Source organism: Glandiceps talaboti, chromosome 1 (assembly GCF_964340395.1).
Source record: "Glandiceps talaboti chromosome 1, keGlaTala1.1, whole genome shotgun sequence".
NCBI lineage: Eukaryota > Metazoa > Hemichordata > Enteropneusta > Spengelidae > Glandiceps > Glandiceps talaboti.
This window is the reverse complement of record NC_135549.1, coordinates 27,888,816-27,903,960: the sequence shown is the minus strand read 5'-3', so window position 1 is coordinate 27,903,960 and position 15,145 is coordinate 27,888,816.

The following is a 15,145-nucleotide window of genomic DNA, read 5'->3' as shown; positions in this document are numbered from 1 at the left end:
TTTCTTAGCATTCATGTGGTTGTTTTCGTACATCACTCCTTGGCCAGGGGGTTACTTGGCCATATGGTTATTTTTTGAACAACATGCAAAAAAGAATGTATAAATCCTAAACAGAAACATGACAAGGTGAACAACTAAAGATATTATGGTCAAGTGCAGACTCAGTATAATAACAAAGTCACGTATTAAGCTTCAAAGTCACTTTTCATTCTATTCACCCCCTTCACATAATGGTATAGTCCCCATAATGCAATTCGTACCGTACCGCGTCATTTCAAATACTGGTGCATTTTCCAAGTTGTGTTGTACCTGGCCTGTTTTACCTCAAGTTTGAGCAGATTTCACGGAGAAACAACCAGCCACTTCTATGACCACGATTATGAACCATAACTGGATACTATTTGGGCCTCACTCAAACCTCGTGGGACAGAATATCGACCCGCGACCTGCCATGATCGCTTTGTGTGGCTGGTCAGATCTGACTCTTGACCGAGCGAGCCAGCCATCGACCATCGTGAGGTTCTACTTGCAGTGAATATGGACTGTGCATAATGGTTGTATCAATGCTTGTCTGACCACATAAGCTATAAGGGAATGAGGACTGTTGGGATTTGGAATGCAAGAGTTACCTCTTTGGATTTTCGGCGATTTTTGAAGTAAGTACATGTATTTTATGCAAATTATGTTTTTAATTAGGCTTGGAGCAGACCATTTTCAATGGGGGTGTAACCTGGTGAATGGTATGCAGACAAGATAAAGTACACATTTTTATCACACAAAAACCTTTTGATACAAAATCTTTGATATAGGCAAAACATTTCAAGAACTTTACAACAACACTAAGACTGAACATTCAAAAGAAGAGTTATTTTGGAAACAACACAAAATAAATCTATGGACTCACAAAACTTACTTGAAATCATCAAATGCAACACTTTCAAGTACATGTAGAGAGAGATACAAATACGTATTGAAATGCTCATTTGAATATACACCCAAATCTGTTAGGGGAACAGCTGATTGTCAGCACCAAATCCGATCCAGTGTTCTCCCCAGAGGGTTTTCGTGTACATGTATTGGGTCCGATATCCTTTAATTTTCGTCAATACGTGATCAGTTGTCCCAATACGCAATCAGATTCAATTGTTTAGAGTTCGGTAAATTGCATGTTGACATTCAAACTGATTAAAATCTGATGTAGATGTTGGCTAATCATTCATTGCTATTTCTTCGTTATTTTGACTGGATTGACCTTCGTGGTACATGTTTACATGTTTATCCTGATCGCCTCCTTTACATATACATCTGAACTGGCACCCATGCCCACACTGTTCTAGCTAGCCCGTGCTGGTAGCCAATCAAAAGTGACCTTACATTAGGATCAAATGAAACTACAAACGGACACGGTCACTACAAAATCACTTTCTCCGCGTGCACAAGCACAGGCAGCTGACAACGTTCTAAATGTTTCAACTGTAAACAAATTCAGTGATTGTATTAGTATATTTAAATGTAATTTGATGGTACATGTACCTCTATACATATCGTCTGAATACATTCGAACATATCATGTAAATGCGTACATACATGTTACTAGGATGAACACATGCTCTGTAATTGTTATAGAAGCTTGTGAGACAGAACGTCTGGGGACACACAGTTTATAGTGTACACATACAAAGCAACCAAAATTTTCACGATAAGGACGTTTTTTATAAATTATTTCTTAGATTTCCCCATTTCTGAGTTCATATAGCACAACTGTGGCAAATATTTCTATGAATCGTACAATATTTCATGACTACTTTACGTTCGAGAAGAAGAGTACTACAGAGAACGCGTACACGTTCGCTGAGATGAAAATGAACACTACCCGGGAAACGTGTTCGAATGTAACTAACATGTACATGTAGATAAGACGAAATGCATCTAAACAAGAATTCTTTAATTACTGTACATATACGATAATACAGTTACTGAATTGTTTACAGTTCAAATACTGTACTTTGTACGTTGTCAGTTGCCCATGTGCACAAGTAATGCCATGTTGTTTGTTGATATTCAGTGCATGTGCCCGTGACTATGTCCATAGTACTTCAGTAAGATGCAACCTGATTGGCTGTGTGGCTCACTTAGCAGAACGGCGTGGGCATGGGCGCCAGTTCAGGTGTAGAGGAGGCGATCAGAATAAAAATGTAAACATGTACTGCGAAGGTCAATCCAGGCAAAATAACGAAGGTAAAATAACAATGAACGATTAGCTGACATCTACATCGGATTTTAATCAGATTGGTTGACGTCCATCTGTCACTCTGTCAGCTGACGCCTTTGTTGTTTTCAATGTATATTTGCAACATTTGTATTGATCCTTCAAACATAAACGGCAAGTAAAACTAAAGAGTTTCTAATTTGTTCAAACGACTATTCAACCCTTTACCAGGTCCACTACCAGACTGATTTAATTGAATTTTGCCATCACTATTCCTTTCAATAGGCATACAATATGCAGGGCATGCCTACCGATCGTGCAAATTAAAATCCACGAGAGCGATTTTCCACTCGTGTGGGCCCAAACGAACCTGTACATCAGCAGCCTGATCTTATTTTATATCATTTTTCAGCTACCAGACATTGTGTTAGTCCGAAATTTCGTGATACACGAGACTTACTATACTTCCCTATTGAGGACTTCAAAAACTTGCGATAGTTTGTAACGTCATGGCCACCATATTGGAAAATCCATACTTTCATCGTAGCCATATGATGTATCAGTCTACAATGTCAAACTACAAACTGAAAGTGTTTACAGAGTAAAACTGAACTATATGAAACTGATAATTGGAGATAACATCGCCACTTTATCGAAAGATACATTAGTCTGTTCAACTTTCTTCACAGCATGGGAGTAAACCAACTACGCAAATCGCTCTTGGGTTAAGACATACTTGTGTTAGTCATAGAACGAGACACTGAATGCTGACTTCATGTGTTTGTCGAAGTTTTATTCCATAACGTAAGAATCATAGCAAAATGGCATGACATCGTTTGATTTTTTGGTTTTATAGAAAATCTGTCAGTTCCGACATGTTTCTACTGCTGAACCGATGTTATGAATAGGCTGGTTTTGGCTTTGATTTACCAAAAGCCTGTACCACAGTGTGAATCACACTACCATTAGCGGGTTTACGCAGGTTATTCCCATCGAAAACAATACTGACGGCAAACTGCAATGAAATCAGTCTGGTAGTGGTAGAGGGTTGAATAGTCCTTTGAACTGATTAGAAACTCTTTAGTTTTACTTGTCGCTTATGTGTGAAGGATCAATATAAACGTTGCGAGTATACATTGAAAACAACAAAGGCATCAGCTGACAGAGTGACAGATGAACAGTGCAGTGTCAACGTGCAATTTACCGTACCCTAAGCAATCCGATAGCGTATCGGGACAACTTACATGTATCATGTATCGGCGTAAATTAAAGGATATTGGGCCGATACGTGAAAACCCTCTAGGGAGAACACTGATGCAGATATGCAATGTATAGTGTCACAGTCAGCTGTGGTCAGTTCACACTTCGTCTTTGTAAATAGTCAAGTATTTGTTATTATTGCAATGAATTGTCGTATACAATGTTCTTTTCTCAAAAAACATTTGTGGGTGGTGGTCAGGCCCGACAGCCACTGACTGCCGTGAGTTGAACCCTGACTGACAAAGATATGGAGGGGACAAGTTAGTCAAAACGAGGAATATCTTTGATACATGAAAATATCCCCCCTTCCCCAGAGGATTTTCCCTCCCACAAGTGACTATTTTTCTCGTGTTGAGTGGGTGACCCTGCCAGAGTGACATTAACGTGGCGAAAAAGCCTAACGCTGACAGTTTCCCAATCAACTATTTCCTTGACTTACATTTGTAACCACTTAACGGATGGAGAGGCTTGGCAGGAAGAGGGTTAAATCATGTCTCCATCCAAAGTCATTTCACAAGGGGGAGGGGACTGTGTGTGCTATGAAGACTTGGTGTAAATAGATTTTTACTGTTTTGGGGATATGTAACATGTACAATTAGATGTTACACCTACATTATTCTTCATTCATCCAAGGAAAATAGGAGTAACCAAAGGTGTCATTGTCACTACGAGTTACTAGCCGAGTATTTTTCGGCCGAGTGACAGGTAGTGACAACCCAGAGTTTACAAGTACTTTCCAACTGAATGAAGAAAAATATTGAAAAATAACATTATTTACCAGTGCCAGTAATATCAAAGAAACATTGCGGACAGTTTTGGCTAATATTTTGAACACTGCAGAACCAGTCACGGAGACATACATTTGTACGTTGTAACATAGAACGACCACAGTTATATATATTCCACATTTTTTTGTTCTAAATGGCTTTTGAGTGCATAGTGTAATCTCAAATAGATGATATGGTGATGGTCTGCTTACTCTTCCAAACAGTTTTACTCATATACATACATTTTGTACATGCACATCATGCATAAACAGGATCAAAAATATATTCTTAATACATAACTACTATGTAGGTTTCTCTCTCATTTGAGCTGAACAATTTACTTGCAAAGGATGTTTAGTGAAGTAAAATGTAAATTGTAAGTGATGTTGCATCACTTTTATCATTTTATTGCAAAACCAATGTTTATTTTTTCTTCTGATGAATACATCATCTGACTCAATATTGATGTTTACATTTGATGATAAAATTGTCTTGATGCAACTAATCAAGAGATCTCCACTCCGATTCAGGATCACGTTATTGTGAAAAACCTAACATATCATATGATATACAATGTACCTTACCATTCAGTGTTTGACAAGTGAGTTACAATGCTAAATAAAGTACATTGTAAGCTCAGATTGCATGGGGTAAATAAAGAATCTAAAAGTAAAGAGCCAGGTTGATAAACTTAAAGTATTCTACAATGGATACTTTGCAGAACTTTATAAATGTTACTAAGCCAAGATACTATAGTATACACTAACTAATGTGTACTTTGAATATTACTGACAATGTTTTGTTATTCTTTTTTATTTTTCAGTCAGTGCTGAGCAAGCATCTGGGATGAGAAGTCTGGGAAGAAGAATGAGGTTTTTGACTGGAAATGGTATTTGTAGATGACCAGATTTGTGACAAGGACAGGAGCAATGAATAACAGGGCTTGTTTTAAATGAGCACCAAGGTTTAGAGAACAGCATGTTGAGGATTACTGATGGCGAATAGCACTAAACACCAGAAAATGAGAAAGAGTTGGTTGCTCTCATCAGTAGAACCAAATGAACCAACAAGAAATTGCCACATCTACCTTCTCAAAGAACTCTACTAAACTCTACTGAAGTAGAGTGTGTATGTAGCAACTATTAGTATTGGTACACAGATAAGATATGATGTGAAAGACATTAAGATGTAATGGGTACTAAAATACAAGTCGCGAAGAAATTCTAGAGAGTACCATGTACAAGGATGTCTACCCAGCATTCCCAGTGTTCATTGTGGCAAGTTTGAGTAATTGTCACTAAGGTACTAAGAATTAGTAGATTTCTACTTCCAAAAATCGAAAATATGTATTCCTATAGCGGGCGTTTCGGGATGAATGTGAGTTGACTGACCAATATGGAAAATTTCATTGATCGATTCCACTGTTTGTGAGGAGTTAGCCAAAAAATTGTTCTACCGTGGGGTTGATGAGCCCAATACACATTGCTACACATTAGCATATCCTATACAAGCTGCCACATGCAACACTTAAAGCCAGCCAGCTGACACTATTAATTTTTTATCTGATTCTTACGTTATGGTATGCTATACATGTACATTTATTCGTATTGGGATCGTTTGTGTGTTTTAGAACAAGACATCCCCATGGTAGAAAATTTTTTTTGTTAACTCCTCTCACAAATTGTGGAATTAATCAATGAAATTTTCCATGTTCGTCTGTTAACTCATTCTTCCCAGAACCCTCACTACATGAATATGTATTTTCGATTTTGGGAATCAAAAATCGACATTCTTACCTTGGCGAGTATGACTCAAACTTGTTGCCATATTGAATACACAATGGACACTTGGCACACAAGACTTCCGTGTTTGTAGTTATGTAGATTTTATCTGCAACTATGCATGTGGTACTATGTAGAATTTCCTCGCAACTTGTATTTTGTACCCATTACTATATCAATCAGGCTCTTAACTAATATTTGGTACAAATCTACCTAACCCTGGAAATGCCAGTCTCTGTTACACAGCATTACAATAGTAATTGCACAATTTATAGCACAAGGGTGTTTACAAATGAAAAGAAACATTACAAAAAAAGGTCTAACAGCTAAATTTTACATGTGCCGTAAATAACATACTTTTCAATGTCAATAAATCACCAACATGGGTAGTCGAACTGTGTAAAGAGATTTAACATGCAAGTTTCTTTCTACCCATTCAGAAATATCAATATCCTTAGTGGAGTTGTAACAGCTTCAATTTTTCCCCATATTTTCTTTGTAAATATTCTGAAGGGCATTCAATTCACGAAAGTGCTTTCTTCTTCCACCTAACATCACTGATTTCTGTCCCACTGAAAACAGACATACATTAAAACATCTCTAATAGTTCTAGTTTGATGTTTTTACAAAACTCTGTACATGTGTGAGTTTATCCTGAAATGTAAAGATAATGTCTGAGCATACAAATCAGAGAGAGTTGTCGGCTATTCAGAATACTGTGTGTTACCATGTCTCTTTGTGCACATGTAACCAACTCTGTCAATGTTGTAATTGTAAAGTAACTTTTACTGTAAGTCAACAATGGATTTTACAGTTACAGACTCTCACTAATGCAACATTACATTGGAAAGAAGTGTATGACATGAATGTTTGGTTGCTATCAATTTGACAACCAATAGTCTGTTGCCAACCCTCATTCTGCATATTTCACCAACTGTATTTGCTTGTGTACACAGATTTGGTTTGAATATTTTATATATACATGTAATACATAGAGATTATTTTGATACCTGGACATAATTTATCATTTGACATTATTATTACATAATAGAAACATATATCTGACTGTCCAGTATTATTTTTGCAGACTTTTATGATCTTCAGGTGTACATTCTAGGGACTATCATGATTGCAGGTTTGTGGTATCTTTACTTTACCACATGCTATAGAAAATGTATTTACTTGTGTCAATGTTGCTTTGTCTAGGATGTTGTCATGGTAGTATATAGTTGTATATTTTTTTTCAACAGAATATACCAATTTAATGTTGGAGAGAATCATGAAATAGTTTAGTTGATACAAAATAGCATGGTATATTTATTTGATTACTAAGAAATGTAAATAAAGAGAGATTCTCTGTTATCAAGTCTGTATGCATAGTTAACTAGCTAAATCATCTCTGCACTGCAGTCTGATCAGTTTTTAGTGAGTAATATGTTTTGTCAAAAACAGGTCCTCAGTTACAATGTACATACTGCTAACAGTAACAAACTAGATCTGGTGTACATTTACATACATATAACAATATCAAATCGATACAAAAATGATATTTTACATGATTTTTTTTTTTACTTTCCTAAAACATTTGTGAAATATTAGTTATTGTAAACAATTTGGCTTTTGTGTGCATGTTGCCCCATTATACCAGTTGTGTAGATTCCCATTTTTATCTACATAATTATAGTCTGGAGTGTTTACATGTAAAATGTAATTGTATTTTGTACAGTGATATTTATCAACAATGTGTCCTCAGCTAGCTACACACTGTACCACCTATATGTTGGAAAGAACAATTTCTATCTACTGACATTACTTGTACAGTTTGGGTTATTCTTCTATGGAATTTAGTGGGTCAAAGACACATTGAATCCATCTTGGTTCATTTAAAGGACATAAAAAGTGTAAAAACATAGTACCAGTACATGATATATGGAATATGATGTTACTCCTGTAAAAGAAATGTCAAATTTACTGTTCAACTTTCTTTTATGAATAAAGTTTCCTGTTTGTTATTTTAGAAGTGATTGCAGTGTTAATTAAATTTCCTCTTCCCATATTTGTAAAAATTAAATGTTACATTGTTGTTGTTTATTCATTTATTTGTTTGTTTGTTTGTTGTTGTTGTTGTTGTTGTTGTTGTTAGCTTTTCCTTCTTGCTAGCAAAGGTTTATCTGTTTTGTCAAAGTATTAGAATACAAAATACATGTATATGTGCATTTGCCAGTATCCACCATCATAAAGTAATGGAGAACTGAAAGAATCATAATTACAGTTAATTAGAAGATAAGAAGTGAATACGATGAAAAGATGGTGATGTTACCAGCAAAATACAGAAAGATCTTTATTGAATAAGCAGGTTTATAAGCCAATAACCAGGCGCAACCTGTATCCCTAGAAAGCTACCCTATAGCTAGGGCCGGTACCCCGTGGGCGTGCCGTGCTGGGATCGGCCGTGCTCGAATTCTTGTGACCTTTGACCACAACTCTGACCTTTGAAGTTGACCTTTTATGCAAATCTTGAACGTTAGCAGGCCTATAACGTGGGGGTACAATGCTGGATATACGTACTACGTATACTCCGTGTACGTTAGTCTGACGAAGATCTACGTTCTATCGGCGATAGTATACGCACTGACACACTTCCTGTCGGCGTTAATATACCGACAACGTACACTAAGCGTACTGGGATGTTCCGTCTATGGTAATATACGCTACGTAGATTTACTGCACACATGTGATCTGCGTTTGTGTATATTCAAGTACATCTCTGCACATGTTAAATCTACGAGTGCGTCGGCACACATATACGCTCAGTAGATCAACTTTTTTGCCCAGTGTATATATATATATGATGACATGATGTAACATGAATACAACACTGGGACCATTATTTCTAAGGTCTGTTTTTTCCTGTTTCTCGTTTACCCGACCGACTCAAATTTTCAGCTCCGACATCAACAAAATATTGTTATTTTCGCCGCCCTTAATATTTTGCGAAACAGCGTCCTCTGTAGCAAGAATAAGCTATTCAAGCGACTTCATCTATAGTCATGGCGGTGACGATGACGCTTGTTCACGAACGGAGCATTTCTTTCATGACAGAAATTATCAAGAATCCAGTAAAAAGAAGATAGAGTAATTACACACATTTTAAAAACAAACTTTAAATGGTACACACAATGATGATAAAAAAGCGCACGTCCTATTTGCCATAATGTACTGCAGTGTTTTTTTTAACTTTTCATGAGACAGTTACATAATTATGAAAGATACCATAATTATGAAAGATACAATATATCATGAAAGGTATTTCTAAATTTTGCATTTTAACAATACGTGCAGAAACATCAATCAATCCACTTTGTTTTTAGCCAGAAAGAAAAGTAGTTCTAAATTGTAGATATACCCACTATTCGTATCGCCTATCTACATGCATATCGCATCTACAGTCAATTTAAAAATACCGTGCAGCTTTTCTGTTTGATACAACCACGCAGAAACCAACAAGAAACTGGACGTGCTAGAGTTTAAGAATAAATAGCAATAATGAATGAGTTTTGTCTAAGTGAAAGGAACTACACATGCCACCATACAGACATCAAATGAACACCGCAAAGGATATTTTACAAGCCCTTCATCGGGTCTTTGATAATAAGAACGATATCAATTGGCGCCCGAATGTCTGCATGGAGTTGCAATACAATGAAATAGTTTATTTCATTAAGACTAATGTAGCAAAAAAATAACATCTTACTATTGAAGGTGGCATATGCAGTTTCTTTTTGGTTTCTGTGTGGTTGTATCAATTTAACAGAAAAATGCACGGTATTGTGAAATTCACTGTATATGGTACTGCTACTCGAGATTATACTAATGCGCTTTAGTGATATTTTCTTGTGACCTTTGGCCGTTGGTGTGCCAACGTCTTGCTTCAAGATCTGATTTTTCTTTGGTAAACCCTCAAAACATCAATGGATGAAAGGAAAATAAATCAGCTTTCTTTTCAGACACTAACTGGTGTCAGCGGACGGTTGACGCTATGAGGCCTGATAAAAAATAATTGTGTGATTCCGATTACGCTCAATTTTAGAGTAGGTGGGGTATATACGTTGGTAGATGTTTTTATTTTCTTTTGTTATATATATTTTTTTCATATGTAAATGACTAGTTTAGGTAGTTATGTTTTCTGTTGTTTTCCAAAAGGCATCTGTGTTATTAATTTCTTCTCATAAGCTGTACACCCATTGAAGATTGGATGACAAGTTTTATATTGTCTTTTAATGTTGATGTTAGTTTTCGCATCTACTATTTCTTGCAAGACTTCACACTTTTCGCGATTTTATTTTTTTCTCTTTCGAATACGTATAAAAAGTTTAGGGTCGGCGTGAAAAACTAGGTGGTGTCGGGTAACCCGCACCAAACATTTTTTTCTTAGGCCTGAGAGTAATTGTGTTTGTCTACAACTATTGATAGAATTTACAGGTAAAATTGTAGACATGAGATGGTAGTTGTTTTACATCATACTGTCATACAAACAAGTCTGTTTTAAGGGACTATCGCACAGCGCCATACAAGCTGAATTGGCGAACTTCGTTCTGTATTCACTACTGAGATGTTGATAAGTTTTAAAAAGATAAAAAAAATACTTCTAATGTAATATACTGGGGTTCCGATAGTATTTTTATTTATTTATTAACCATCCAACAGACATTGCTCAACAACAGGAGGGGGAAAGTTCAGTGTCAATGCAGGAGGAAACCGGAGTACCCGGGGAAAACCCGCGTTGTTCGGTAGAGTCAAACTGAACGACACTCTACTTACAAACAGCGTGGTAACCCAGCCGATACCAGGCGGGTTCGAACCCAGGCTGCAGAGGTAAGAGGCGTACGAGCTAACCGTTCGGCCACCGACAACCCAATTTTAGTGTTTACTATCTCAGTAAACAGGTTCTTAAAGGTTGTAAATTCATGTTTACCATCATGTTTTTACTGTTACATTGCATCGGTCCTAGTTATGTGACCCCAACAGTTTTCATCATGGTTTACATCATATATAAACGTGTGATATCGTACTTGTAAACGTTCTTTTAGGGGGAGGGGTTGTCTTAAACGAACAATCGATGTTCGTTTACTGAGCTATCTCCTATAGAACGGGTAAATAGCTTTACAGTACAATGTTTTTTGAACACTGAAACAAACTAAAAACCATTTGACAGCCTGAGAAGAACATTCTAAATTCTGCTTTCGAAGTATTTGTTCACAGCAAATGGCATAACCAATAAACCTTTTCCGAACTGAGGGGCCAAATGTAGAACGGTAGCATGCTTACCAAGTCAAAAGGTTTATTTATACACTTCTTATTCGGAAACTTTATAGGAATGTGTTTTGCCTATCAGTCCGTTCGTCTCAGTCACATTTCTGACAAGCACAAGTCTTTCAACCCTAGCACACTGGTGACACACTGTAGTTGGAGATGTGCAGATCGCTATATATATGTTCCACATGGTCTTTTTATTTGGCCACCCATAGAAACTATACATGACGAATTTCAATGAACATTCCTCACCTCATTTGATATGAAAGATTGGGTTGTCCAATCTTGATCAATTGCTCGTCTGGAACCCCCCCCCCCCAAGTACCATCCCTGCTACATTTAGAACAACCTGCCCAGTAGGTAGTCCTCCAGAATCAACATTTCACACAAACAAATCATTTTCTACCTCATTTGCATATTAACGTTATTGCATCATGTTTGGAACAGCTCTTTATCTAAAACAACTCTGGAAACATCCCAACCAAGCACATATAAGACTGCTCACAATCACGTTATCCTTTTTTGCCAATATCTTTAAGCATCAATGGCTTGATGACCTTGCTTTGAACAAACGTGAACGTCACCATCAAATACAGAGGAAAGCTGTACAGTGGATCTCACTTATATTATTCATACACACAGCCTAACATATCATTTCATTTGACTACAACCCTCCTGAACCTTAATCAGCTGATCTAAAAATGAAAATATAAAAAACCACTTTATATAAATACAGACTACATGGACACCAGGTGTTATCATTTTTATAACAATCTTTTTTTTTCTTCTTTTTTATTGCATGGGTTGATCCAACATTCCTTTTGCAAATATATTACATGGCAGTTTGTTAATAATTATGAATTCAATAATAAATAACTTTTAATAATGTCATCTAACATTGTTCAAATCTAGCTAGAAGTGGTGATGCTGTCGAGTGACAGCCTGTACATGTGGTTACAGTACTTCAATAGTCTCTAGCCATGGAGGGCTTCGATTTCCTTATGGAGCTATCTATAAGTGTGAACAAAATAGTATTTTCAAATACAGTAAAAATATTCTTAGTAAAAATCTTATTTTTACATTTTTTTTCAATTTTCACATCAATTTCTGGTATAAAAGTGACAAGAATTTGATAGTGGCAAAAGATTCAGAGTTTGAAATGACTGGTTGAAGGTCAAGGGTCAAGGGTCAAAGATGGCAACATCCATTGCTAGCAATGGATGAATACTGTGATTAAACAGAGTTTACCATGTAGAAAAATCTAATAGAATCACTGTTGTAATGGGTTGCTGGCCAGGCAACATGTATTTAGAGTGGAAAAGATGCCGACAGAAATAAAATTTGAATCTTTCCTGTGTCCTTTTATAGACTGTTTCACAAGAGTAACTACACTTATACCACTACATTCTGCGGCCATTTTGAAAGAGTTCAAAGGTCAACACGTAAAGGCGCCAGTTTGAGACAAGTTGGCATCAGAATCAGATTCAGTTTCAATGCCATATGAGATTGATTTCAATTGTTGTCACCCAGACAGCTTCAGCATCAAATCAAAAATGTTTCAGACACAAAGAATTCCTAATCAAATTTATGAAACTTCATAAATAATAATATGGACCACACCATTTTTTTGGCGTACTCATGGTATAATCAGAGTAATATTCCTTGTTTCACCGATAGCAGAATCAGACATCGTAATCTGATGCTGAAAGCTATTGCTGTCAACATCAGAATTAGGATCTGTTTAAACGGTCATGTCACTACATTCGATTCTGATGCCAACTGTTGCTTTTGATGTGAGCCTGAGATTTTCTCTGCTTTTCTAATTACCTGCTGTCCTTTACCTTAAAAATAATAACGACAAATCAGCCATAAACAGATGGAAAAAAATGTGGTACGTGAACTGGTAGTCAAAGAGTTAAGGGCCGTAACATTTATGAACAAAAACATGTAAGGCATTTCATGGAAGATTTGTTTTGAATTGAGCCCTGGCTCTTACTCCTCTGTTAATATCATCTCATTTTCTTTATAAGCAGCTACTGTCAATATTTGCTGAGGGCTATGTGGTCATAACACCATCAACAACCAATACTCTCCGAGTCAGGTGACCTGAACTTTGACCTTTAACCTGTACACATAATTTTGCTGTAATGTGCTCAAAAAGGCTTGTAATTGGTTAAAACTTGCATTGCAAATGACAGGAAAACTTGCCACCAGCACTCAGTTGTACATATCCATACAAAATTACTATACCCTAATATTTTTTTGTGTGTGGGTGTGTGGCAGTTGAAAATTTCGACACTTCATAAAATGACTGCCATTCACTGACAAAGTGAATTCACATCAAATATCATTGAAAAAAGTATGTACAAAATATGTTTGAAATGACCATGCTGGCCAATATTTTCATTTTTTTTTCTTTTTCTTGTTTGTTTTTTTTACAAAAGCATACAGCCGTAGAATTAATAATCATATGATACACATTGACACAATTGCACTGGTGAGAAAAATTCAAAAGTCACACATTTAAAAACAAACATTTATCACTTTGTCGTCAGTGCTGTAACTTGATTCGTTTTATCCTACCTCTACTGACTTCAATTATGAAACTGAAACAAATGCCTTAGTTAGTTTGTGCAGAAGTATAAGAGATAGTTGGTCATGGAAAGCCTATCGTTCATTTCATATTGTAAAGATTTACGAATAGTATGTGAAAATAATGGCTGGGTGGGGGTGGAGGGGTGTAATTGTTTTTTGGTAGGTGGAATGGAGGGGTGTAACTGGGTTTTTTTTGGTAGGTGGGGTTGAGGGGTTGCAACTATTTGTTTTATTTTAACTTGGCATCACAACACCCATCTTGACTTCAACTCTTTTTTTTTCATGAAAATGATTATTATTACAATAGATGATAGAACCTGTGTGGGAAATTACAAAGAAAGCCATTCTGGCAAACCCATTTTTGTTTTCAATGTTGAATACGTTGCCAAAGTATCAGACATTAAACGTTTGTATGACTTCTGCTTCAGATTTTTCCAAAACCAACCAACCTATCTTGAGAGGTGTAAGGCAAGAAATATGTTTAAAAATGTAACAAAATTACAAAATTACCTAAATTGCTCAATCAGATATCAGCTGGAGTTGCACGCGATCTGATTGTACCTGATTTGCATTTGTGATAATATCTAAAACATTAAGCAGTCAGCTATCTAATATATCTGAGTGAGTGAAAAAATATGTCCATATTTGTAATTGATATTTTTAATTTTTGATGATTTGAAAACAAGAATACATTCTGTACCCTTCTTGAGAGTGGCCGACTTCTATACATCATGCCATTCCTTTCTCTCAAGGACAAATGTGCTCCCCATATGAGCATTCCATGGTCTTGTCCAATAACTTCACTTTTCCTGAAGGGTCTTACCCTTCTGCAGAACAAGGAGCTTGGGTAACTAGATCACTCATAATACTCCGATGTGCAATGATGTTGTGATGAAATTTTAAAAAAATCACTTAAATTGACAAACTTGAAATAATTGTTGGAGATACTTATAGAGAACTAAATGTCCTCAGATTCACTAATAATCACACATAAATGCACTGAACAGAACAAAAAAATAAGTGTTACATTGTATATTTTCGTAGATGCAGGGTGGGAAGTCTTAAAATGACATTATTTCAGTTCCTATGGCAACACATTTGCCAAAATGCTTCTGACATTGCAGACCACAGAATGCTTTTCAAAACAACAAACTTTCACAACAAAATAACTTTGGCACAATAATGAAGTAAATACAGCGACAAGGGTTACAAAAGCATAG